The following is a 24986-nucleotide window of genomic DNA, read 5'->3' as shown; positions in this document are numbered from 1 at the left end:
TTTCAAAAGGGTAGAAGTCCTCATAGGACTTTTGGAGTTCCGCTGTCATGGAGGCCAACATGATGCATGCCACTTTTGTAGCATCCCTTTCATGTGCCTGGAAGTCAGCGATCTCCTGGGGAGTTGTAGTGGTTTAATTAATCTCCTTAAGCTCCTTATCGATGTCATATTCTTTATCCTCGTAGCGGGTAATCATCCTGATGTTTCTGATCCATTCATTCAAGTTGGTTCCATCAAAAGTGACTTTCCCACACAAGTTCATAAGGGTAAAGGAGCCATTAGGATTAGAGCCAGAAGCAACATTGTTTGAAGATATCTGAATGAAGAGAACAAGATTAGTTTAGATATTAAGAGAGTCCTTAATAAAACACCCAAATGTAATATTAAGGCTAGAATCCAATCACAATATATTATAACTTAGAAGAGGTATAGCGTAATCTAAGCTATAACATATTTGAAAGGTAGGTGAATGATGTTTCACCAATTTCCACCATGAAAAACGAAATATAATTATTAGGTTTTTAATTGGTTATTAGAAATTCCTAGATTCATTGAGATTCATTGAACTTTTCAATGGCATGTTTCAATCTCGAGTGTGCCCTCCAAGTTTTGTGACTGGGATACCGAGGATCACAAAATGAGGTGTTAAGTAACCATGCAAATCACTTGGTACCCTTAAAGTTTATCACTTAATCGATGTGCCGGTAAACCACACACGCTCCACGGATACTATGATAAACCTTAAGTCACCCTTTACCTACCTTGTTAAGTCCAAGTTAATGTGTCGGTTAACCACACATGCTCCACCAACGAATTAAACAAAGTATAAAGTGTAATTTCATGGATTACCACCTTATTTACATTTTTCCTAAAGTAACTACGATTGGGAATTTAATAAAAGCATTTAGTTACTTTATAATATTCATCATACTTTTAATGAAAATTTATAACTCCTTGTCCTACCCGTTCAGCTAACGCCCCTCCACCGATCAAGGAAGCGGTGGATGAGAGTGTACACCCATTAAGTTGCCATTTTATAGGCAATAACCTTATACCCCCCTTATAGACCGGCTTCGTGAATGAGGCGTACTAGCGGTAAGACGACTTAATGTTATACACATATATATTATTAACTTATAATATAAAGTATAAGGGTTGAATTTTAAGTTTTAAAATTCTAAGGGTTGGAACTAAAGTATATTAACTGACTTTACATGTTCTAGAACTTGAGGGAAAGTTTTGTAACTTTACAAATTCACATTCATAACTTATGAGTCACTAAAATGAATACTCTTCATTTTATAACTTATGTGTTCTTTTAATGGCTTTTAACACGAAGAGAATTTTGGTTATCCATAACTTGAGGACAAGTTATGGACTCGATTAAAACACATAAAGATCATGAATTAATCATATAAACAAGTAACTCCAATGATCTATCAAGAACTCATAAGAACATGAATATTCATATCAACATTTCAAGAACATATGAACACATATAATCATGAAAAATTGATATTAGCCATTGTAAATGGATTAAAAAAACCATTACACAATCTAAAAAAAGTTTTATAATACCAAAATAGTTTAGGGTAATGTTTCCAGCCCATTTCCAGCTGCACAAATCGAATTTCTGCATTCTGCATGACCAACTCGTCGAGTGCACTAACAGACATGCCGAGTTGGTTGCATTTACACTTGGACTCGTCGAGTCCTCCCCATGGACTCGTCGAGTCCCCTAAGCAAACAGCAAAAAAATCGATTTTTAACACTATTTTGCATCAAGTATTCACAAAAAAAGCCTAGGCTCTAATACCACTGATGAGTTTTAAGCATTTTAACACTTCCTAAGTGTACATGCAACCCTGATAAACCTTGCATCTATGTTTGTCTAAATACATGCAAAATTTTGTTTCCAAGGTTCATAATCATATCTAGCATACATGGGGAACTTTTATCTTAAAAGGATGGCTAGAATTACATACCTTGTAGTTGATTTTGATTCCTTGAAACCTTGAGAGCCTAGCACCCCAAGTGTGATGCCTCAAATGCTTCACACAACACGAAATGCTTTTGGAATGACTCCGGAGAGAATATACACACTTTAAAAATCGGCCTAGCCCTTACTTCTCTTTGTGTAGCCAATTTTGGTGGATAGTATGTTCCTTATATAGTGTGACACATCTACGGTTACACCATGTAAACCCTAATGTGTCATGACTCTTCATTTCCATGACCCATGGGTTTGTAACTCCCATGGAGCATCTTATGGGTCTAACCCAACTTGATAATCCATGGAGCCTCCTAGCCTACTATACAAGTGATGGATGATTTACAAAATCAACCCATATATTTAATTAGTTATCTTTTGATCACTTAATTAATTCTAAATTAATTCTTGATCAAACTATTAAATAATACTATTAATATATTAGAACTTATAATATATTAATAAACCACAAGTGTTATTTCTCTCATTGAGTCTATCCAATTGCATGGTGCCATGCAACCCAAATGGACCATGTCGGGTCGAGTCAAGTACATACCAGAAATAGTTATGGACTTAGACACCTTATCCAACACGTATTACAAACTCTATTCATTAAATCCATGAAGGCTGCTGGTGCATTGGTTAGTCCAAACGACATAACCAAAAACTCATAGTGTCCATATCGCGTTCTGAATGCAGTCTTCTCTATATCATGCTCTTTCACCTTCAGATGATGATATCCTAACCTTAGGTCGATCTTTGAAAAATAACTTGAACCTTGTAGTTGATCGAATATGTCATCAATCCTCGACAACGGATATATATTCTTTATTGTTGCCTTGTTCAGCTCTCTGTAATCGATGCACATTCTCATACTTCCATCTTTCTTCTTCACGAATAACACCAAAGCTCCCTAGGGTGATGAACTAGGTCTTATGAAACCTTTGTCCAATAACTCTTGAAGTTGCTTCATCAGCTCCTTCATCTCCATCAGGGCTAATCAGTAAGCTGCGTTTTCTATAGGTGTCGTCCCTAGTAACAAGTCTATTCTGAACTCAACTTGTCTATCAGGCGGTAATCCGGGAAGATCTTCGGGAAATACTTTCGGATACTTACACACGACAGGAATGCTCTGCATCTCCTTTTTCTCCTTTTTAGCATCGATCACGAATGCCAAATATGATGTACATCCTTTGTGTGACAACCCAAAATTTCCATTCTGAACAAACCATTTCAATCCAATAGAAGTTAGAACGGTTACAGTGAAAACTCAGATTTCTTGTATAAGTATGGCAGTTTTCAGGATTTTACACTTAAGGAGATATTAGGAGAGTGGATGCACTAGGGTTTTGTGCAACGCTATTATACCAAGACTCTAGGACATTAGAGTTCGTTCCAGGAATAAAAATATTTTCTGCCAAAAATATTTCAGGACTAAAAATAGATTTCTGAACTAAATTCATTCATTATTCACATTTCCAACTAGAGAAAAGTCATTTCTCTCTCACGGATCTTCGGGTTTTCATCCCAAATCGTGAGTACACTTCTCTAGTTGTGATATAATGCTTGTTTTATTCCTATTAACATAGATAGTATGTCAAATATATGAGATCCGGGAGTTTACCGCCCAAGAACGTTCTTGGGGAGTAAACTCCAAAATGAAGCTTAAAGGCCATCTAGTCCCATTTCCTTGTTAGGTAACTAGCTTAGGATAATATGTATGAGCATTTGATACTAGAAAACAATCAAGAACACCCCTTAAAGGGAGTTTACGGCCAAGGAATTTCTCTTGGGTCGTAAACACCAAGTAAGGGCACCAAAGTGTGCCAAGGGTCCCCCATATCCTTAAACAAATTCCTAGAAAGTATTCTACTTGTTTTAGGGACATGAAATCAACCTAGAATCACCCAAGTTTGGGAGTTCACGGCCCAAGAATATCTTAGGCCGTAAACTCCCTTGAACGTGCCAAAATGCTTTGAAACTCCTCCTAAAGCTTAGACTTCAATTAGGACAAGTACCCTAAAGTGTTTAAAGCCAAGAAAACATAAGGAATCACAAGGAAAAAGGAGTTTACGGCCAAAATAAACTCTTGGGCCGTAAACACCTATAAAGGGGTCAAATGACACCCTAACTCCTTCCTTATGCCTAGAACCCAATATAGATCATTACCTAGAAATGTTTGAGACTTGAAAACACCATAAAAACCCTCCCAAGGGAGTTTACGGCCGTAAACTCCAAGGGAATTTGGTCTCTAGGCCGTAAACTCCCCAAAGGAGTTAATATGGCACCCAAACACTTGTTATAGCCTTGAAACAATTCACCACTAGAGCTGTAATAATTCTAAGCACCATTTAGAGCCTTGGTTGAGAGTTTACGGCCAGGAGTTTACTCCCCTAGGCCGTAAACTCCAAAGATTATGGTCATTAGACCTTAAACTCCCATTAGGGGCATTGCACTCCTTTGTTGTAACCCATTAGCCTCCTAGCACTTGACTAAAAGTGTTTTCCTCGCGTTTAAATGTTTATACTTGTATAATTAGTGTTTTAATCACTAATTATTTATATACATATCTCTTCATATGTAATTAGGATCATTGTGTGTGTCTAAGTCTTCACTTGACACCAAGCACTTGTCCGATCCTTCCGTACGATAACAGTCCGTTCAATTCCAGTCACTTACTGCAGGTGAGTTCATACCCCTTAACTAATGTTTTATGGGGGGGGGGGATAAAGTAGAATCATGCTACTTATTATGTCAATCACATGTGATTAGTAATTAGAATTATGCTACTTATTACATCAATCACATGTGATTAATATACAACATTCAAATGATTTGGCTACTCATTAGCCGTTTTAACAAACAGTTTCCTTCAAATGATTTTTATAAACATTTTATATGTTTTAAACTTCTTATTGCACTATGCATCTTACTCTGTACAGTACCTTTCAACTTATTTACAACTTTGTTTCAAACAAATGTTTCTTTACACTTAAACTGTTTTATCAACCTTATGCCTTCAAATTGTTTTATAGATTGACATCAAGTCAATCTTTTCTTAAAATAATATTTATGTTTCAAATGTCTTACAAAACTTAATTATGCTTTTATATTATAAATTGCATGCCTCTATATGTATAGTTATATAAGAAATGTTTAAAAGACTTAGGAAGGCTATCCACCCTATTTCCTTTTCGCGCTTGAGATGTGGTCTGGTGGGATATCGGGTACTCGTCCGAAAGTCGTTTAAATATTAGTTATATATCATGTGTACATATATAGTCATAAAAGGTCCTTCCAGTTCATCTCATGCCCTTGGGTAGCAAAGGTATACATCCATGTCCATACGTACCAGTTAGACTACTAGTAAACTACCATATGGGTAGTTTAGGAAGATATTAGAACTATTACTAGAACACGATATCATACAATGAGTCAGTTCATTCATGAGTCAATACCTTCTAGAACATTAAAGTACATTACTATACTTGCTAGATAGAGAGAAGACACATTACAGCTAGCACACATAGAACATTACTATACATTACTATACTTGCTAGATAGAATGAACACACATTACAGCTAGCACATGTAGAACATTACAGTACACTACTATACTATTACATGATCACACTTACATAAGTACAATTACATGATCACACTTATATGGGTAATTTTACATAGATATTGTAGGATGAGTTCTATTACATTTTATATGTATAGAATCTGTTATCAAATCCTCATTCTTATCTTTACCTTGTGATACAATCACATAATCGACGATATAAATTGGATTTAATATCCTAGTACCAAAGGATACGTTGCGGGATTAACCATTCCTAGAATCTCTGTTAGCTACAGAGATAAAAGCACATCCACGGATGTCAACGGTTGATACCATTATAGGTATACTTTAAGGGATTGACTATTCCTATACCCAGTTGTTAGCAACAGAGGTAAATGTACATCTACGGATGTCATCAGTTAACATCGTTAGTTACCCTGGTACCAAAGGGTAGTACTAAGGCTACATATAGAACAGTTAGGTCTTGGTAGAAGACTACATTCAGAACAGTTAGGTCTTGGTAGAAGACTACATTCAGAACAGTTAGGTCTTGGTAGAAGACACCTTCATATACTAGTAGGAATCATAGGGATTTCTAGGGTTTTTCAAACACTTACAGTTCATATACACTTTCAATACTTACAATACATATACTTACAAATTCTTTCATACAAATTAAGACACTAAAATACTTATGATCTCACCAGCTTCAAAGCTGATACTCGCTTTCAAAATTACTTGTATCCTCAGGTCATCATAGACAGGTACCGATGCAAGGAGAAAGGAAGATGGAGCTTGTTCAAGACTTATATTTCATTTTGATTTATTCTTTAGTGTTTATCAAAATTTGACAGAACACATTTGTATAATAATTATATTATTAATGCAATGGATGATGTTGTTGCTTGTTTACTACTTTACATTGTTGTTGATATTATACATGATGTCCTCCACCCCAGAACGTTTCCGCCGTTCTTGGTTTTGGGGTGTGACACTTTGGCCAAACACTTTCTAGATTTCATTAGCGAAATGATTCTAGAATTTATTCTGTGTTTGTCCCCATACACCATAATGACTCTTTCCCAGGTGGTTTCACTTTTAAAATCTTCTTCTTGCACAATATCTCGACGTCATTATCACTAAGACAATCCATTCCCAGCACGATGTCAAAACCGTTTAGTTCGATAGGTAATGATTCCTCGTGAAACTTATTCCTATTCAAGTCAATTAAGCGATGGCTAACAGGTACAAAATTTCCACTAGCAACTTCGACTAATAAGTCATTATCTAGTCTACCAACAAGCAAAGCTAGTTTTCTACCAAATTCATGTGAAATAAAGGAGTAGTTGGCTCCAGAATCAAAGAAAATTTGGGCTAGCAATTTGTTTACGACAAAGGTACCTCAAGCGACATCAGCTTCATCTTTAGCAGCTTCCAATGTCATCTACAATGCTCTCCCCTTCGTCTATAGGGGAATATTGGGTCTAGACGCCTCCTTCTTCTTCGGGCAATCCCTCGAGAAGTGACCCTCCTCGCCGCAACCATAGCAAACTTTCTTGGTGAGGGTGCATTCGTTGGCATAGTGCCCTGGATTTCCACATTTAAAACATGTGGCGACTATCTCACATTTTCCATGATGCCTCTTCTTACATTTGTCGCACCATTTCGTTTCGCCTCCCCCTCCTCTCAAACCAGATTTTGAGGATTTACTTTTCTTGTTGGACCCTAAAGGTCCATCGAACTTCCTTTTCTCACCAACCTCTATTCTTTCCAGACCCTTTTCCTTCTGTTGGGCTTCCACATTATTAGCTGCTTGTACATGTGTTTTCAGAGTGGTTGCCATCTTGACTGTTGGGACAAAGTCGGTAGGCAGTCTATTAGGGAACCACTCGATCTTGGAGAGTTATGTTGACACTAGGTACGAAAATAACTTCATTTTCTCAGCGAATCCAGTAGCATAGTCTTCTATGCTCATTCTCCCCTTCTTCAAGTTATGGAACTCATTGTTCAGATCAATCAGATATATCTCTGAACAGTACTGCACCCTTAGTTGTTCCAAGAACTCCTACCATGACATTTTCAAGTAGGGATGAGCCAATGGACCGGGGAACCGGTCGGAACATACCGGAACCGTATTTTTGTTCATTTTTGGAACCGGGAACCGGTAGGAACCGGAACCGGTAGAACTAGCAAAAACTGGAACCGTATGATGCTAATTTTTCAAGGACCGATTCCAACATTTGATTTTGGCTGAAGCCGGTTCCTGGTTCCGGTCCGGTTCGGGCCAGTTCCGACCGGTTCGGTCCTTTTGCTCATCCATATTTTCAGGGCTTCTCCTTGTGACATAGTTTTCAATTGAATTGCATTGTAAGGACAAATTTTTCAGCAATAAAATAAATTCTGATTTTATATTATTTATTTATCCTTGTAATGGTGTGTATGAAAAATTGATGTTTGAATGTTTTTGTTATTAGCAATAATGGATTATGTTATTTGTGGAAATGTCGAGAATTTACCAAATAGGGAGAGTTTCTCATCGCCCAAGTTTCAAGTGGATAGAAACTTGGAATCATGCAACTTGGTTGCATGATGAATGAGAAATTTCATAGTGGGAAATTAGACTAATTCGTTGACAAAGTGTCAAGTGAAGGACTAGGAGATCGAGTACACAAAGTTGTGTGTTGATCGAGTCCACCACAAGAGTGACAAAGATATTTGTCGTGATTTAGTAAAGGTTTAGTAAATATGATTATACTTATAAGATTAATTGTAATTCTGAATTGATTAAAAGAATTTCAATCAATAGCAAAACGGATAAGAATAATCAAGTAGGCAGAAAGATAAAAGTTTCTCTACTCTAAGAAGAAAGGAGAGTACCTTTTATTATGTTTTATGATAGGTATTAATGATTAAAGAACTATATATCAATTGATCCTCTAAGTGATTCTTAGTAAAATTGTATTTCTGAGAAGAGGAATCAAGAATTGAAGGAATGGTTCAATCAAGAAGTCAATCATACTTCATTCCAAAAAGAAATCTTAAAGTTAAGATTGTGACATTGAGTGACAAGTCTTAAGAAGGTTTATAACATTCATCAAATGTGGAATTTGAAAAGGTTTTTCAATTCTTGTACATTTGAAATTGGAAAGTTGTGATGTCTTGGATAAGACAAAGACCAACTAGGAACAATTTTGTGAAGTGTTTTGTCTTGATAAGAACTGCACTAACTCTTGAAAATTTGTTTGTCGAGAAATGTTTATTGGCAAGAGAATCTTATATTTCAAGAAGTCAGTGGGAGTCTTAATGGTCTTGAAAAGTTCAAGAACTAATCAAGAATAAACCTTATCGATCATCACTAGCACACGACTTGAGGTTTACAACTAATCGTGTTGAAACTATCTTGTTTCTGTGACCGTTCCATTTGAGTTAATTGTGCATGTGAGTTCTATGAGTTCTCATTTGAATGCATAAAAGGCAAGCACTTTGATCAATGAAAAGTACATTGATAGAAAAGGGTGAGCTGCTTAACTACTTGGAAGACATGGTGGGCACCCGTGTTACCATAAGGCAAGAGATCAAGATTGAGAAGGTTCGGTCCATATGAGTTTGGATTTGTCGCAAACTTTGGTTTTGACAAATTCGCATGGATAGGAACACATACACCATTAAAATCTAAGTGTAATAAGATTCCCCCCTTCATGAAAATGATTGTGAGGAAATGCTTTCACTAAGAGAGATTTTACGAAGATAGTGATTGTGAAATTGTATTCTTGAATTCGATTATAGTTACGGTATCCCTTTCCATGATTCGAATAGTGAGATTTGGCAATTAGTCAGAATTGTTTAGACACACATATGAGCTATCTATGGCAAAGGTGTATAAGTTTGAGAAGCTTAGACGAAGGATTATCAAAGCATTAGGTATTAGAAATATGAACTTAAGAAATTCAATAAGTATTGTTTTTCTGGAAGTTAAGCTATTTTCTGAATACATGTCAAAGCTAGTAGGAGCAAAAGTGTTATGCTTTATATGATAATAATCATCATGATAGTGGGAGAATAAATGTTGTGCTTGTATGATTATTATGGCAAGTATTGCAAGTTAGTAGTATTAATTATAGAAAACAAGAGTTATACTTTGCAAAGTCGTAAGGGTTGAAAAGTTGTTTTGCTATAATTAAAGGGGAGAATATTATGCTTCATTTCATATCTAAAGGCTTAGGTTGTGGAATGTTAATAAATTTAGTCAAGGATACATGGTGCGTTCTCAAAATTTCGATTATGATTATGACATCCCTAGCTCTTCATAGTTCGAGTTGTGAGAACGTGACACATAAAATATTATGGCAAAAGATTGATAAAGTATTAGATCTTTATGTAAGGCATTATGCATCGTGTCCCATACGCTTCCGATAAAGGATCAATTACAAGTGCTATAATATTTGACCATTCTAAAATTTTCCATATGTCTAGCACATTAAGAGGGAAAAAGGACAAGAATCGGTTTTGACTAAGATAATTAAACAACTATCAAAGGATGATCCAAAGTTCACTGAGGATTGGTCGCTTGTGAGTAGTTGGAAGTATGGTATTGGATGAACCATATCGACATTATTATGAATAGATAAGATTCTATTAAGAATGATTTGTCATATGGAAAATATGGAAATGTTTCCATATTGGGAGCTGGATATTGAGAATCTTTGTCTAGATTAGAAACTTTTATGCAAAAAGGATGTTCAAAGGAATGCACTTTGAGTGAGAGACATCATATCTATAGAATTGTTTTTGATAGAGATTGGCCAAGTCTTGATGATTTTGAGCTATGACTTTACGAAAAGATCATTGCATAAAATGTTAGAATCTAGCATATTCTATAAGTGGCAAGAATTTGATATTCTTACACTTGTGATAAGGATTGTGAGTTGTGAAATGAGTATGATTGGAAATGTGTTTGTTTGATCTATTTCACAAAGTAAGGATCGTAGGTAAACATTGTGTGCATGCTAAGAGCATGGGACAAGTGTAGTAATAATTCAAGTAAGAAGTTGATTACCCGAAACAACAAATAATGAGTAATCAATATGGTGATTAAATAAAATGTTTATTTATACCCAGAGTTTGGGGCCATATGGGATTAGTATTATTCTTGTGTTTCACTTTGCATGTTTTGACTTCCTGAATAATTAAATTATTTCATAATAATCAAATTATTTGAATGGACCACAGTCGTTCATATGTTGGAAGTAGGTATGAATGAAGACTGTCGTGAATTGGTGTGTGGATTGTCTAAAGTGTATTAGACATAAGCAAATGTTTGCTGCAATGCTCATGAGTGCATATGAATATGATTTGAGCATTGGATTAAGCTCACGCTCACTTGGATCACTTCATGAATTGTATCACGAATGATTGGTGAGACGATAACATCTTATATTCTTGAAACCGAGATGTGTGAGTTGTATCTTGTGAGTCGGTTACACATTCATAATATGTAAACGCACCAGTAACTTGGTGTTATAAAACATATTGTTGTGTGTGATTCGGTAAGTGAGTGCAAGCAAGCATTGAATCAAAGTGTATCCGTTCCTTTTATCCAAAGTAGGATGAAAGCGATATCTTTGGGCCCCTCGATGATTTAGTGATGGCACCTAAGCACTTGGCCAAGCCGAGACTAATTTGATGTGTTCAATTGTAGTCTGTTGTCAGTCGTCATAGATCGAAAGTCGGGAAATAGTATAGAGAGAATGATTAGAATTCATGTCTTATATCTATACGATATCTAGAATGGAGGAATATATGCTATCTGATAAGATCAGAGTTGACAACGACTTTTGAAAGCTACGATTGCAGATCGGGATATAAAGTCATATGCAGAACAGTTATTAGACTTATTCAAGTGGGAGACTATTGGATTAGTGTCTAAGTCCATAACTATTCTGGTATGTACTTGACCCGATGGTGCATGGTCCTTTTGGGTTGCCTTCACCAAAGCAACTTGATAGGATGAATTATGGAGAGAAATGATTAATTCTGATTTATTAATATATTATGAGAATAATATATTAAAGGAGAAATCATATTGTTTAATTAATATTAGTTAAGAATTAATTGATAATTAATTTTGAGGCTAAAAGAGATTAATTAAAATTAAGGGGTTGGAACTGTAATTATAAGATAATTGCATTTGGGCTATGGATCACCTTGGAATAATAGGTTGGACGAATTCTATGGGGTAACCCATTAGAAATCGTACAAGGGATATTCTAAAAGGGTCCATGGGGTGCTTAGGGCTTAAGCAGTCCAATTAGGGTTTCCTAGTTGAAAACTCTAATAGCCTGTATGTATATATAGTACCCTTAAGCCCCAAAAACGTGGCTAACAGTTCCACTAGGGTTTCTGGACAGCCTCCTCTCTCCTTATTCTTCATCCTCTTACTTTTGGTGTTTGTGAGCCATTAGAGGAGTGACACTTGTGACTCTAAGCTTTCTAAAGTCATTACAAGGAGGATTTGAGATTGTTATTGCTACATAACAATCAAGGTAAGATCTAAACCCCATTCTTATGTTAATATAATTAATTGTATGCTAGAACTAGGGTTTAAAGTCTTAGATGAATTGCATGTACAATAGAGAAACCTAGTTCCAAGCATTAGGGTTTGCATGAGCACATAAGATGTTCTCATGGCCAAAACCCATCTGATTCACCATGCACAATCATCATCCTATACAAAACAACATTTTTCAATGGGAAAAACATAATGTGTAACATAATTATTAAAGTTAGTCAACATCTAACCTCCATTTGGTAGAATTTGGTCTTTCGACCCTTGTCAACCATTTCCACTTCCATTTCCATTCCTACTTACACCATACCATCAGTTAGTTTTACACGACACTCATGCTTCCTTTGACCCACTCGATGACATCTCTAACACACAAATTCAATGGTTTTTTGGTTGTTAGATCTCGCAGGTCCATTAAACTTGTGTTTCTTGCCTTTTCCTTTGTTATTGGAGTTTTTTTTTCTTGTATTCAACCATATGAACAGAGGGTTGTCTAGATTTAACCTTTCCTTTATTTTTGGCATTCTATTGCACCCAAATAGATTCTTTTATGTGCAAGTGTCTACCCAATTGAACATTCTTTTATGTGCAAGTGTCTCTCACATAATCCTTTTCTAACTTTATATACTTGCACATGCATGTATATACTTCTAGATCTTATAGTACCAATCATATCTCCCTCAAATATCATTCTTGTACAAACAATCAATTAAACATCACTCTTTCACTCATACACAATCCCTCTATCTCTCACTCACATTCATTCTCTCACCCTCTAAACTCTCTCTTGTTCTCGATCACTCTCCCTCAAACTCTCATCACTCTCTCTCTCTCTCTCTCTCTCTCTCTCTCTGTATATATATATATATATATATATATATATATATATATTGTTTTTACTTTATCGGAAAAAATAGAGGGTTGATAGCCCCTATCATCCGTTCTAGCTCCCTTCTCCTCCTTTATTCGAAAAACGCAGGCGTAAACACCCCTTGTCCCTGCCTTCGGTATCTATTGCTGCCCAATCAAGAAAAATAGGCCCATCGATGCTTGAAATCCGAGAGAAACAGAAGGAAAAACTCACCGACTACCACTGTTGACCCTCCTAGCTTCGACAAAACAACCTTTGGTGACTTCTCGTCTATTTTTCCTTCGTAAAACAGCCCCAAAATAGGAACAAACCGCCAGTCACGCACCACCATGGCCGGCAGCGCGTGCACCTCTGATGAGTGTACTCTGGTGACCCATTTACTGTAAAAAGTGTCCTACTAAGTTTCTAACTAGTTTTCAATCGTGTGTGCTTAGATAGCCCAAGAGTTGCTCCGATCAAAAGTTGGTAAAACCTAAAAATATATCGAAAATGGAAACGATCTAGCCACACACAACTAGGGAGACTTCTACGGCCCCATTTACCTTTTTTAAAGCTTTCGGGATAGTTTACATGCAAATTTTACACTTACGATTATTCACGTTTAATTTGCATTCATTTACGATTATTTCGTCTATACGCCTATGTACATTCATTTTTTTTATTTACTTTATTTACATTTAGATGATGTCTATTTACTTTACATTTATATTATTTCATGTCTCATAATATTTACATAACTTTACATGTCATTTTTTATTGCTCAAAAGATCACGATATATAATATAAATACTATGTGATATATATATATATATATATATATATATATATATATATATATATATATATATATATATATATATATATATATATATATATATATATATATATATATATCACATAAAAATGGTGTAGATGTTTTATATTTTTATTTATACATAAATAAGTATACACATTTATAAACATACACAAAAAATGGTTATACATATCTACATGTCAATTGTTACATAAATGATTGCAATATACTTACATATAAATCTAAATTTCACGACGAGAAACAATTAATTTATATATATATATATATACTAGCAGCGTACCCGCGCAAAGCGGCGGGGTGTGTAAATTTTTTCGGTGATATGTTTCCTCTACAAAAATGTTATGTTACAAAAGAAAGTACATGTCGAAGACAAAATAATCAAACTATGGTGTTATTTGGGAGATGAAGTCATTTTTTATTCCTAGACGGTGGGCTTTATAGCAGACGAGGGAACAAAGAGGTATCTGCGATTGGAGGGATATTTAAATTAACATGCTAAATTTAAGGATATCGAAAAGGGTTCAAAATTTGAATAAATCCGGGATTTGAGGGAACCATATCAAATTGCTGAGAAATATAAGGAGATTTGATGATAAATATTTGAATTCAAAATATGGTTAAAATTTAATATTATTTTATTAATGGCTAGTGGTACTATCAGCTTCATCATTTGGACGTCTTAAAAAAATATTATTATTATAATCAATCTATTTTTAGAAATAGTTAGATTTCTTTTATAAGATAGTAAAGATATATATATATATATATATATATATATATATATATATATATATATATATATATATATATATTCATTATAATATTTTCTTTGTTTATGTACACGTGTAAATTGCTCTAAGCATACAAGTTCAAATTTCTCTATTTGTACAAGTTTAAATTGTTCTGTCTATACATGTTTAAATTGTTTAATTTTGGTTGATTTAACATTGGTATAAATTTAATTTTGGACAACACACAGTCGTTATGATACCTGATTTTTCTCAGAAAAACTTGTATCACTTTTGAAATGCTCGGTTTGGAAAATTTTATAATTTAGGACTTAGGACAGAGATCTCTCGTTCAACACGAACTGAAGAAATATTAGTTTAATAAACTTTTAAATTAAAAGTTCAGAATTTAAACTAACAAAAATGTTTTAGATTGATTAAACACAGGAACCCCTATATGAGTTATACTCTTCATCCGCTAAGACACCGTAGCAAAATCTTTTTGTGCTATAATCATTAATCCACAAGGAACAAAGAACTGTATAGGTTGACAGCCCCGCCCATGATTTCTAGCTACAACCTACGTCTAACGAGTCAAACGAGCTTAATGGGTCATTGTCTATACATTTCACGACGTCGATGAAGCGTTAGTGATGTTCTTGAAACCTTCTTTTGGTGCTATTTAGGAGGAATTCTCGCCCGTAGTTCGGTTATAGGCTCATTACAGATCCGAATGTTCACTCTAAAAATGTACTCATAAAATTGAACTACTTATATACACTCTGGTCAGTCATACGAGTTGAAATAGAACAATATGTAGTAGGTTTGTTTTATTCAGAATGGGATAAGTGTGAATTGCATAATTAAATCGATAAACTTACGGAAGTTTTTTCACGTCTCTTTCTAATTATTAAATTTATAATCAATAAGTCGTTTACACAAAATAACATTTTTTACTTGTATTGGATTACAAGCCTGCGAATGATTCACTTTTATACTTTTAATTTGAAAAGCATTGCTTTTATAAATGTTATTTTTGATCTAAAAACTTCTTTGTTTATTAAAGTACACAGTGTCAAAAAAATGTGGAACCCGCTAACAACTTTGTTGACGTATCTTTAAACACATGAATTCTCAGGAAATTAAGTGTTGCAGAACAAGCCTCGTGACGTATGGAATAAGCTATATATCGTTGTCTTTCATTACATGCCAACCTATTCAAGCCTTGTTTTATGTTAACTTACGATTGCTGAACTTGTTCTTTAAATGTTGCATTTTCGGATTTGAACAATGTAATGTTCAATATATATATATATATATATATATATATGTGTGTGTGTGTGTGTGTGTGTGTGTGTGTGTGTGTGTGTGTGTGTGTGTGTTAACTACGATCCAACTTTGACATTGCTACCCGACGTTTCCGTTGTCGATCGGGGTGTGACCGACACGTCACCACGTTGTGGCAAAGATAAGCCCACGATGTGGCATTCATTTTTCTTCACGGTTTCTTCTCTTCATGAATTCTTCAAGTCCTTTGTTTCCAACTATCCATTTTTGCTCATTTTTCTTTAGAATGTCGTTTTAGCTACAAAATAGATTTCACATGTAATAAGTACCAAATACCTTAATAAATAACCCAAATTTAGCTAAATGTATTAAAATGTTGCTTAGAATATATAACTAATATTAGCAAATATCAATATATCTTACACTTGCCTTTTGCTTGTCCCCAAGCAAAACTTATTATTTTTAATGCATCTCATCAAAACTTTGCTCACCAATATCTTACAAAGCAATCTGAATTGAACTCACCATTTATGCCTTGCCTCAATGCATATAATTGTGTCTAAATGATTATAAATACTTACAATCCTCATAAACGTTCCCCAATTTGAACAAAATTTATTTTTGCATTCCTTGCATATATATACCATTTTATTTATCCCCTTTTGTTTCAAAAATTATTGTCAATATCCAAGTGACACGACCTTACAAAGAAAGTATATATATATATATATATATATATATATATATATATATATATATATATATATATATATTACTATATTATTAATGATATTACACATTTCTTGAAACTTAAGAGGTATACATTTTATAACACTATGTACAATCTATTAAGCTTACAATGTACGTATACACGCACGTATCATTGTAATGTATGGTCGTAGCTTCTCGTGGAAAACCCTAATACCCTCTAGACACTATCAACCATCGTTTCTTCCAAAAGCTTCCTCCAAATCTATTCCGTCTACCTCCTCACTTTCTTCAATATCTAATAGGCTTCCATTAACACCACCCTCCTATAGTTGTTGCTATCGCCACCCTGAAGACATTGTCGTTACCTTCAATCATCGTCTGCAGACCCGCTTCTACCTAGAAACCCGCTTCTACCTAGAAACCGTAACTCTATCTCGCTGCCACCATCAGACACTATTAACTGCAAGCCCTAACCCTAGAGTGTCCCCTCCATCACTAATTCTATGGCTTTCGTCGTGTTCATCTTCGCCTTACTTCTCAAAGTCTCCACCGCCCTTTCCAGTCAGAACATAACCTATCTATTCTCTGTCGTCCTCATTTTTGGCGACTCCACTACAGATTCCGGCAACAACAATTACATAAATACCCTATTGAAAGCCGACCATCCCCCATATGGGGAAGACTTTCATGGAAAAATCCCCATTGGCCGGTTTTCAAACGGCAAACAGGTGTCGAACTTTTAGGCGTCTCTGCAGGGAATAAACCAAACCGTTCGTCCATTCCTGCAGCTTAATATCTCCGATTTTGATATCCGCACCGGAGTAAACTTCGCTTCCGCCGGATCGGGTTACGATTACATGACGGCTCAGATTTCACAGGTGATTCATGTGACGAAGCAGTTGTATTACTTTAAGGAGTATATAAAGAGATTGAAGAAAGTTGTGGGGATCAAAATTGAGGGGGGCGTTGGTGACAATTAGTGCTGGAACAAATGATTTCACGATTAGCTACTACGATCTGCCTTCTAGAAGAGACGATTTCTCCATGGATGATTACCAGGATTATATATTGAATAAGCTTCAGAATTTCATCAATGTAACTCTCTCTCTCTCTCTCTCTCTCTCTCTCTCTTTCTCTATTGCTCCCTCTCTCTCTATGTATTTATTTAAATAGTTTGTTTGATTTTGTGTTGGTGGTTGATTAGAGCTGTACAAGATCGGATGTCTAACAATGGTGGTTTCAGGGCTACCTTCGATGGGGTGTTTACCGATTCAAATGTTATCCAGATTTTCGAGAACATGTTTGACAGATCAGAACACCGATGCTCGAGTCTACAATCAGAAGCTCATGAATCTGCTGCCGCAGATTCAATCTTCTCTGAAAGGAAGCCGAATTATGTACACAAATATCTACACTCCGATGATGGAGATGATCCGAAATCCACGAAAACATGGTAAATTTGTTGCATTAATTTTAATTCCCATTAAATTTTATTCCTATGTGTTTAATCAAATTGCATGCTTGTTCGTTTGCTAATTTTATATACACACCACACCACACCACATACCTCCTACTTTTGTTTTTTGAGTGGCTTACAGGTCGAGTTGGTGTGTGAATTTAATTGGTTTAGTTATACCTATTGATTGCAGATCCATACTTGAACAGATGCTGGTACAATGTCTCCCTTTGAACATGGGGAGGTTTTTGTTCTTGACGATGGTGGAGAGGTGCTACTTGCTCTCACTTGCTTTAAAAATATTGATTATGATGATGATATTAATCTCTTTCCATATGATATTTTGATAGGTCGACCTAGATTTGGGTAACTATGAACTCTTCTTAGACGTGAGGCTTACTAGAGATAACAACATAACCACTGGAAAGATTTACCAGGTACCATTACCATTTACTAAAATTTGTGTTGTATTATTTCTACACTCTGTCTTAGTGATTAGTGCCAGATTCTTTCAGTAATTTGTTCTCATTTTGCCAATCTGTTCTTCCATTAGGTCAGAAAAATAAACTCACCTTCAGTTGGACATTAAATTTAGATACACACAACTTCCTAAATTCTTAAAATTTAAAAATAATTACACTAAGTCAGTTAAGTAAACAACAAACAACACCTTAATACATTAAGGACATTCTTGAATTTTGAAAAAAAAAACAATATTTCACTTTAATATGTTATGTTCCATTGTTCAAATCATATATACTAAGCAATTTGAAGTTGTTATATATCGATCCCAGTGTTCTTAGTTTTCTTTTTGGGTTGGTTTTATTCGTTTACAGTTAAGGGGTAAGATTCAGATGTGGAATTGGATTCTGATTCTGATGATCATGATCCTCAGACTTAAATCTAGAGCTATAGATGCAGCAAATAAGAGAATACAACAAGAGGGGCAAGATGAACTACAACTTAACATCAAAGAACAACCTGATGAGTTTTGATTGCCAACACAAGAGGTTTACTTCTTTTTTCTTATCATTTGTTGTTAAATGACATGTTATGTTGCATTTACTTTTTGAGGTAATACTAATCTACTAATCTTTGATATATTTTTGTATGATAAATTCTATGTATTTTTCACCAAATTCCAATTGTTTCTATAATGTTACATTCTGTTCAGATGTTTCCAACCGTTGAACTTATGGAACTAATTGAAGCTTTTGAAAAGCCTAGGTCTATCACCCTACTGAACGAACACTAACTGATACACAAAGAGGTGAATTTGAAGACATGCTTCGTGCCCTAACATTAGAAAGAATTCAAAACAAAGAAGCAATGAGTTTTGCATTATATAGCGCTGATGCTGTTGGAGAGGTAAATATGGGTAAAATCAGATCGTTACTTAACCAGTTTCTTAGAGCTAGGGGTAAATTAGTAATTTTACATTAATGTTAGTAATTATTTTCAGAGTTTATCGGCCTATATTGAATATTTTTTCCAAGAAAATTTGCACAAACTTTCCATTAATAACTGATGTATGGATAAAATAATATATGCCTGGGGAGGTTTGTATGAACATTTTGCCAAGTGTTGTTGAATAAGAAATACCTTTACCTTTTCTATGACATTAACACATTTTATATTTTCAGAAAATGTTTGCAGTGAAAGCTCAAGAAGCGTTAAACAAAAACTTATCATAGTTTAGAAGTTGGTTGAAGTCCATGGAAGGTGCAAACTTGTGCTGCTTTAATACGTGGTGCAGAAGAGTTTTTCCCATAATTATGAAGGTTTTGCTAATTTATGAACAATAATAATAATAATTCTTTTTACATATTTCTCTTTTGTCTCTTAATTTTGTTTTATTTTGGTTATTAGAAAAATGTTTTTATTAAGGCTAAATGCAAGAAAAATGGCAAATTACTTTCAATGATTTCTTAATTATAGCATCTACAACAGATTTAAAGGAATACGATGTGAAAGATATTATTTTCATATTTCCCACTTAGTTCTTTTTTTATTTTTTTTTTCTTCAGAAAATGGTCTGTGTATTAGAAGTTAGCAATGTGCTTTTTAATTATTTTGGGAAATAAGAACATATTTTTATAGATAATTCAAAGTAGGATGCCCTAATGTGACCATTTCAAAGGTACAATGCTATGTTTATTTTCAAAAAGTTATTAAAAAGGAAAGTGTGTAAAATTTTCCGAGGACAGAAAATCACGTAAATTTATTCATGGACTAAAATCGGTAATAATCAATAAATTATATTGCTATTTAGGGGTAAATAGATCTAAATACAATGCTATTGAGAGTAAAACCAAAAAAATATATGTTAACAAAAATTATACATGTTCAATTTTATGAAAGAAAGATGCTATGGTTTGAACCTCGCCCGAAACAAATCTTTTGGTAAAACTAATGAGTTATCTTTGTTAAATGTGTTTCTTAACTAATTCAACAATTTTATGGTATACTAATTAATAATAACAATTCAAATTACCAAGTTAATTAATAAACAAATCTTAAATATTTATGAAATATTCATCAAATCTAAAATACAAACTTAATCAAACTAGAATAATATGTAGAAAAATTTTTTGATTAACATCCATGACAAAAAAAAACACTAACTATAATCGAACCAGAAAATTGAACGGACTTTCTTTAACCAAACTAAAAAAAGTCCAAAAAACCAATTCAATTAGCCTGAAAATCATTACGTTTTTTATCCGAAATGTGTTTTTTTTTTTTAAAATGGGAGACCGTAAGGTCGGGCACACTACCTCCTAATAAACCCTTTAAAGTATCTTGTAAACCCAAATTCACAATTCTTAAACACTAAACAACAACCTTACCCTAAACTATAAATGCTAAACCCAAAACATACTTGAATTTTAAAAAATATTTAAATTGATTAGCATAATTTTTACCACAACATATTTTACTTTTTGTAACCCAAACCAAAACACACTTTAATTTTTTATCCCGAAAAGATACTTATGTCAATTAAGTCGCGGTCAACATGTTCCATTTTGGTTCCGTATACATTAAAGAAATCGTTGAATTAGCATTAATGTTTGGTCCTATTGTTCCAAAATCGCTAATTGAAAATAATGTTTGCTTATACTTCCCATTATGTTAAGTCTTATTTTTAATATGACATGTTTCTTAAAACAAAATAATCGTTTAATTGAAAGTAATTATTGTCCGCCGAATAGAAACTAATTACCGAATCATACATGTTTTCGAATAGAATAATTTCCGAAATAAACTATTCGTACCCGTCGCTTGGCGCGGGTGAACGACTAGTATATATATAAAACATATTTGATATTTCTTGAAATTTAAGAGGTACCACACATGCTACATCATGTACAACCATTTAATGCTTTCTAATCAATACACATATTCCGTTTTTGTTTCAGAAAGTAAGAGTCATTCAGCATTGACGTTTTAGAAATATAATAAATTAAACATAATGTTTCCCTCTACACTCACTTTTTCCCTTGAGCAAATATCAAAAACCCTAACTCGATCCCCCCATATCATCATCCTCACCACCATCGGCAGTGAACCACCACCCACTCTCCAACCTTGCACCACCCGCCATTTTTTATCGCCGTCTCCACCAATTATGTACTCTCGCAAAACTTTTTCCGGCAACGAGAACCCACCACGATCCATCACTCGCAAAACTTTTTCCGGCAAAACTTTTTTAGGTATCTTGAAATTCTGAAGGTTTAAGAATATTTATACTCTTAAATACAATCTTTTTGAAATTTTGATACCCACAATATAGCGTTTTTTCACGCATTGTAGGTGTTCGATAAAATGTCACGAGAACTATGAAATTCAAAATTATTTGTAATCATGCCATTTTGCCTTCCCTTCCATTGGTTAGTGATTCATTTTATGTTTCCAAGTTTACTTTCGAATTGTAATACAATATAGGGATTGGTGCTCCAATTACCAAGTTTTATGATTCTTTTTATTTCTTCATTACATTTCATCAAACTAAACACTGTTTGTGATTGATTTGGTTTAAGTTATTGGAATAAATTTGTTTTTACATGCTGACATGATTTTGGTTTAAGCTAGAGGATCCTTTTACTTAGTTAGTTAGTTATTATAAATTTTTTCATGTGTTGACAAAACAAATACTTAAAATACATGCGGTAGTTGTTAGAGCCAAGACTTCAACAACTTTTTAGTGTTTCCCTCGGGACATTGATCCTTTTTACTAAATCCTTGACCTAGCTGGTTGCATCAGTCTTTTTATGTTGACATGTATGAGTGGATTATTAAATTATAATATCCATTTCTTATTGTTACAAGTGAAAGAAATTGGACTTCTTCTACTAATAAAGCTCCAACAGATGGAGAAGATGCTAATTGCTAAGTACTCAAGCACTTCAAGGCTCAATCTCTTCTCTATTGTTTAGATTCCATATGATTCATATCAGTTTGTTTGTATATCATAGTTTACTGGATGTTGTCTTATTATATTTAATATTTAGGGAAGGATTTAATTGGGCTAACCATAACCCATTTTATGTAATTACACCACCAACCGCCTCTTAATATTGTCTCCAAGCATTATCTACCCTCGCCTCGCACAACTTCTACGGTGATGAACCCCCACCCTTGATTTGTCAAAAAAAAAAAAAATCTTCTTTTTTTATTCAGAATCTTAAAGATTTGGGTTTGGATCTGGACTTAATTCAATATGATGGCCTAATATTGAATCTTAAAAATTTGATTTCTTAACAGGGGAAATGGGGAACAAGAATCAAAGATAGGAAAAAGTTGAAAGAGAAATGGTATAATTATACAATCTTATCTTATTAATTTATTAACTTTTATTAATAATTTTTATTTATCAAGTTAAAATCCATAATTATAGCCTTCCATATTTTCAAATTCTTACATATAATAATTTTGCTTGCAAGATTTTTTCTGATTTAGTATTGTCTAATCTTTTCATGCGATGAATCTGAAAGTTTAAAGCGTAGGTAAGGATTTGGTATTGTATTTATGTGCATTTGGAAGTTGAACTCTTGATTTCTTTAAATTAAATAAAATACCATTTATGCACTTTAGTCTAATAAGCTTTTATTTTTGTTATGAACCTAAGAAAATTGTTTCATTTCAAGAGGCAAGATGCATTCTTAGGGAGAAAGAGTTCCCCCTCAACGGGCGCCCCTTTCATTTATACCCCCCTTGAGAATCCATAGAATTGGGTTTAGATTGAATATGATGGCAACAATGAAGGAAGATTGTCAAGATTTTTTATCCTTGCAAAGATGAAGAAAAGGACAATAGTAGTGCTTCCAACAGAGAGAAAAAAAATAATAATAAAAGAAAAGAAAAACGCTATTGCTTGTGGACGGGTCTTGGTAAGTGTAACGCCCGTGTTTCCAAGCTAAGCATTATCATTGATGTAATAGTCTAGGTTAACCCTTGTAACTTTTTTTTTTTGAGTATTAATGATGAAATATTTGATTATTATGTGAATTATGTGTTTATTTTCTTAATTATTATAATTTAATGAATTAAGAATAAAATAAGCGTCAAATTTAAAGTGTGAGATAAGTCTGATATCTTTGCATAAAGATGTAATGGTTGAAAAAAGGATTCTGAAGATATAACGAATGCCGAAATCCGAGTTATAACGAAAAAGTTATGACCTGTCGAAGTTTCGCGACAGAACCGGCAACGCTGAATGACATAAAAAGTGAAATTTACGTTAGAGCGATATTTAGTCGATGGAGTCTAAACGAAAGTTGTAGAGCGTAGTCTCACCTACGCGTGGATATAAAGAACATCGAAAACGGAGCTCATATGAGAAAGTTACGCAAGTTTGAAATTTGCTTAATCGAGTACGCGCAGCGTAATTTTGGGGTACGCCTAGCGTACCCGTGAACCACCTCAGCTACGAATGCAATGACGTCACTTGAGAACATACGCATGCAATGACGTTGCGTACGCCCAGCGTACATGTATTTACGCCCAACGTAATCGAGGGTTCCAGCCCCTATAAAAGGAAGTCGAGGCTGCCGAGTTTCTTTGTTCATTTCTTCCCTTTCTCTCGTGTTTTTTCATCGTTTTTCGTGCAAGAATTATCCCGAACCCGAAGATCCTGAGAAGTGCAATTCCCGAACAGAAGCTCTGCCCGCGAGGAGTCCGGTTTTTGTGAAGATCTTCCAGATCTGCCGAAGAATACTACTTCTACAAGTCGTAGTGTTGTCCGGTCATCTTTTAATCAAGTGAGTGTGTGGTTACTTTCTTCTAACGCGTAATTATGAAGTATTTTATACGAAATACATGTTATGTGTATATTTTGTTGTTATATGTGTGAATGTATATTCACTTTCTTCTGTCTCATAGATACGATTTACTCTCTATCAAATACGTGTTATGTGTATGTGTCTCATCTGTTGTTTGGAATATGTATTGAATGAGAATGCTATACGGGTTTTAAACTATGTATAAAAATATATTTTTTTATCTACTAATATGTCGGGTAGATCATGGGTTGATAGTTATGTGATAAACAGATGAGAGGCCTCGATGTTGTTTTTGATTCAGTCATCTAGCGGAGTTTAGATGACGACCACAGACTTTTCTAGACAGTCCTGTGCAACGCTAGTAGGTTCCCCACCTATAGGTGTTAATGAAATTGGGTGTTCATTCGCTGTACTCCATCCCCCTCATGGTTGGCTTATTTGACATATATTGCCGGGAAACCCCCCGAATGCATGTGTTGTCACCCCGATGAAATATTCTAAGACTAGGTCCCTTGTGTCAGTTGTTTTAGGGACGTAAAGTGAGAATAACGGGAATGGGTAATTGGGTTATTGTTGGTTGGTGGAATTAAATATAATTATTTATTGTGGGTTGAAAACCCTGTATGCTCACCAGACTCCCAAATCTGACCCACTCAGTTTTATTTGTATTACAAGAAGTGGCGCAAGGGCATAAGATGGTTGAATCATCAAGTTGTTT

General features: G+C 34.4%; 1 pseudogene; it reads left to right on the top strand.

Moving 5' to 3' along the window:
* The first annotated feature begins 17034 nt into the window (after positions 1–17034).
* Positions 17035–18982, top strand: LOC145010119 (GDSL esterase/lipase At1g58430-like; annotated as a pseudogene).
* The last annotated feature ends 6004 nt before the right edge of the window (positions 18983–24986 follow it).

Source organism: Lactuca saligna, chromosome 8, assembly GCF_052625555.1.
Source record: "Lactuca saligna cultivar CGN05327 chromosome 8, ASM5262555v1, whole genome shotgun sequence".
Lineage (NCBI taxonomy): Eukaryota > Viridiplantae > Streptophyta > Magnoliopsida > Asterales > Asteraceae > Lactuca > Lactuca saligna.
This window is presented reverse-complemented; position numbering and strand designations above follow the sequence as displayed.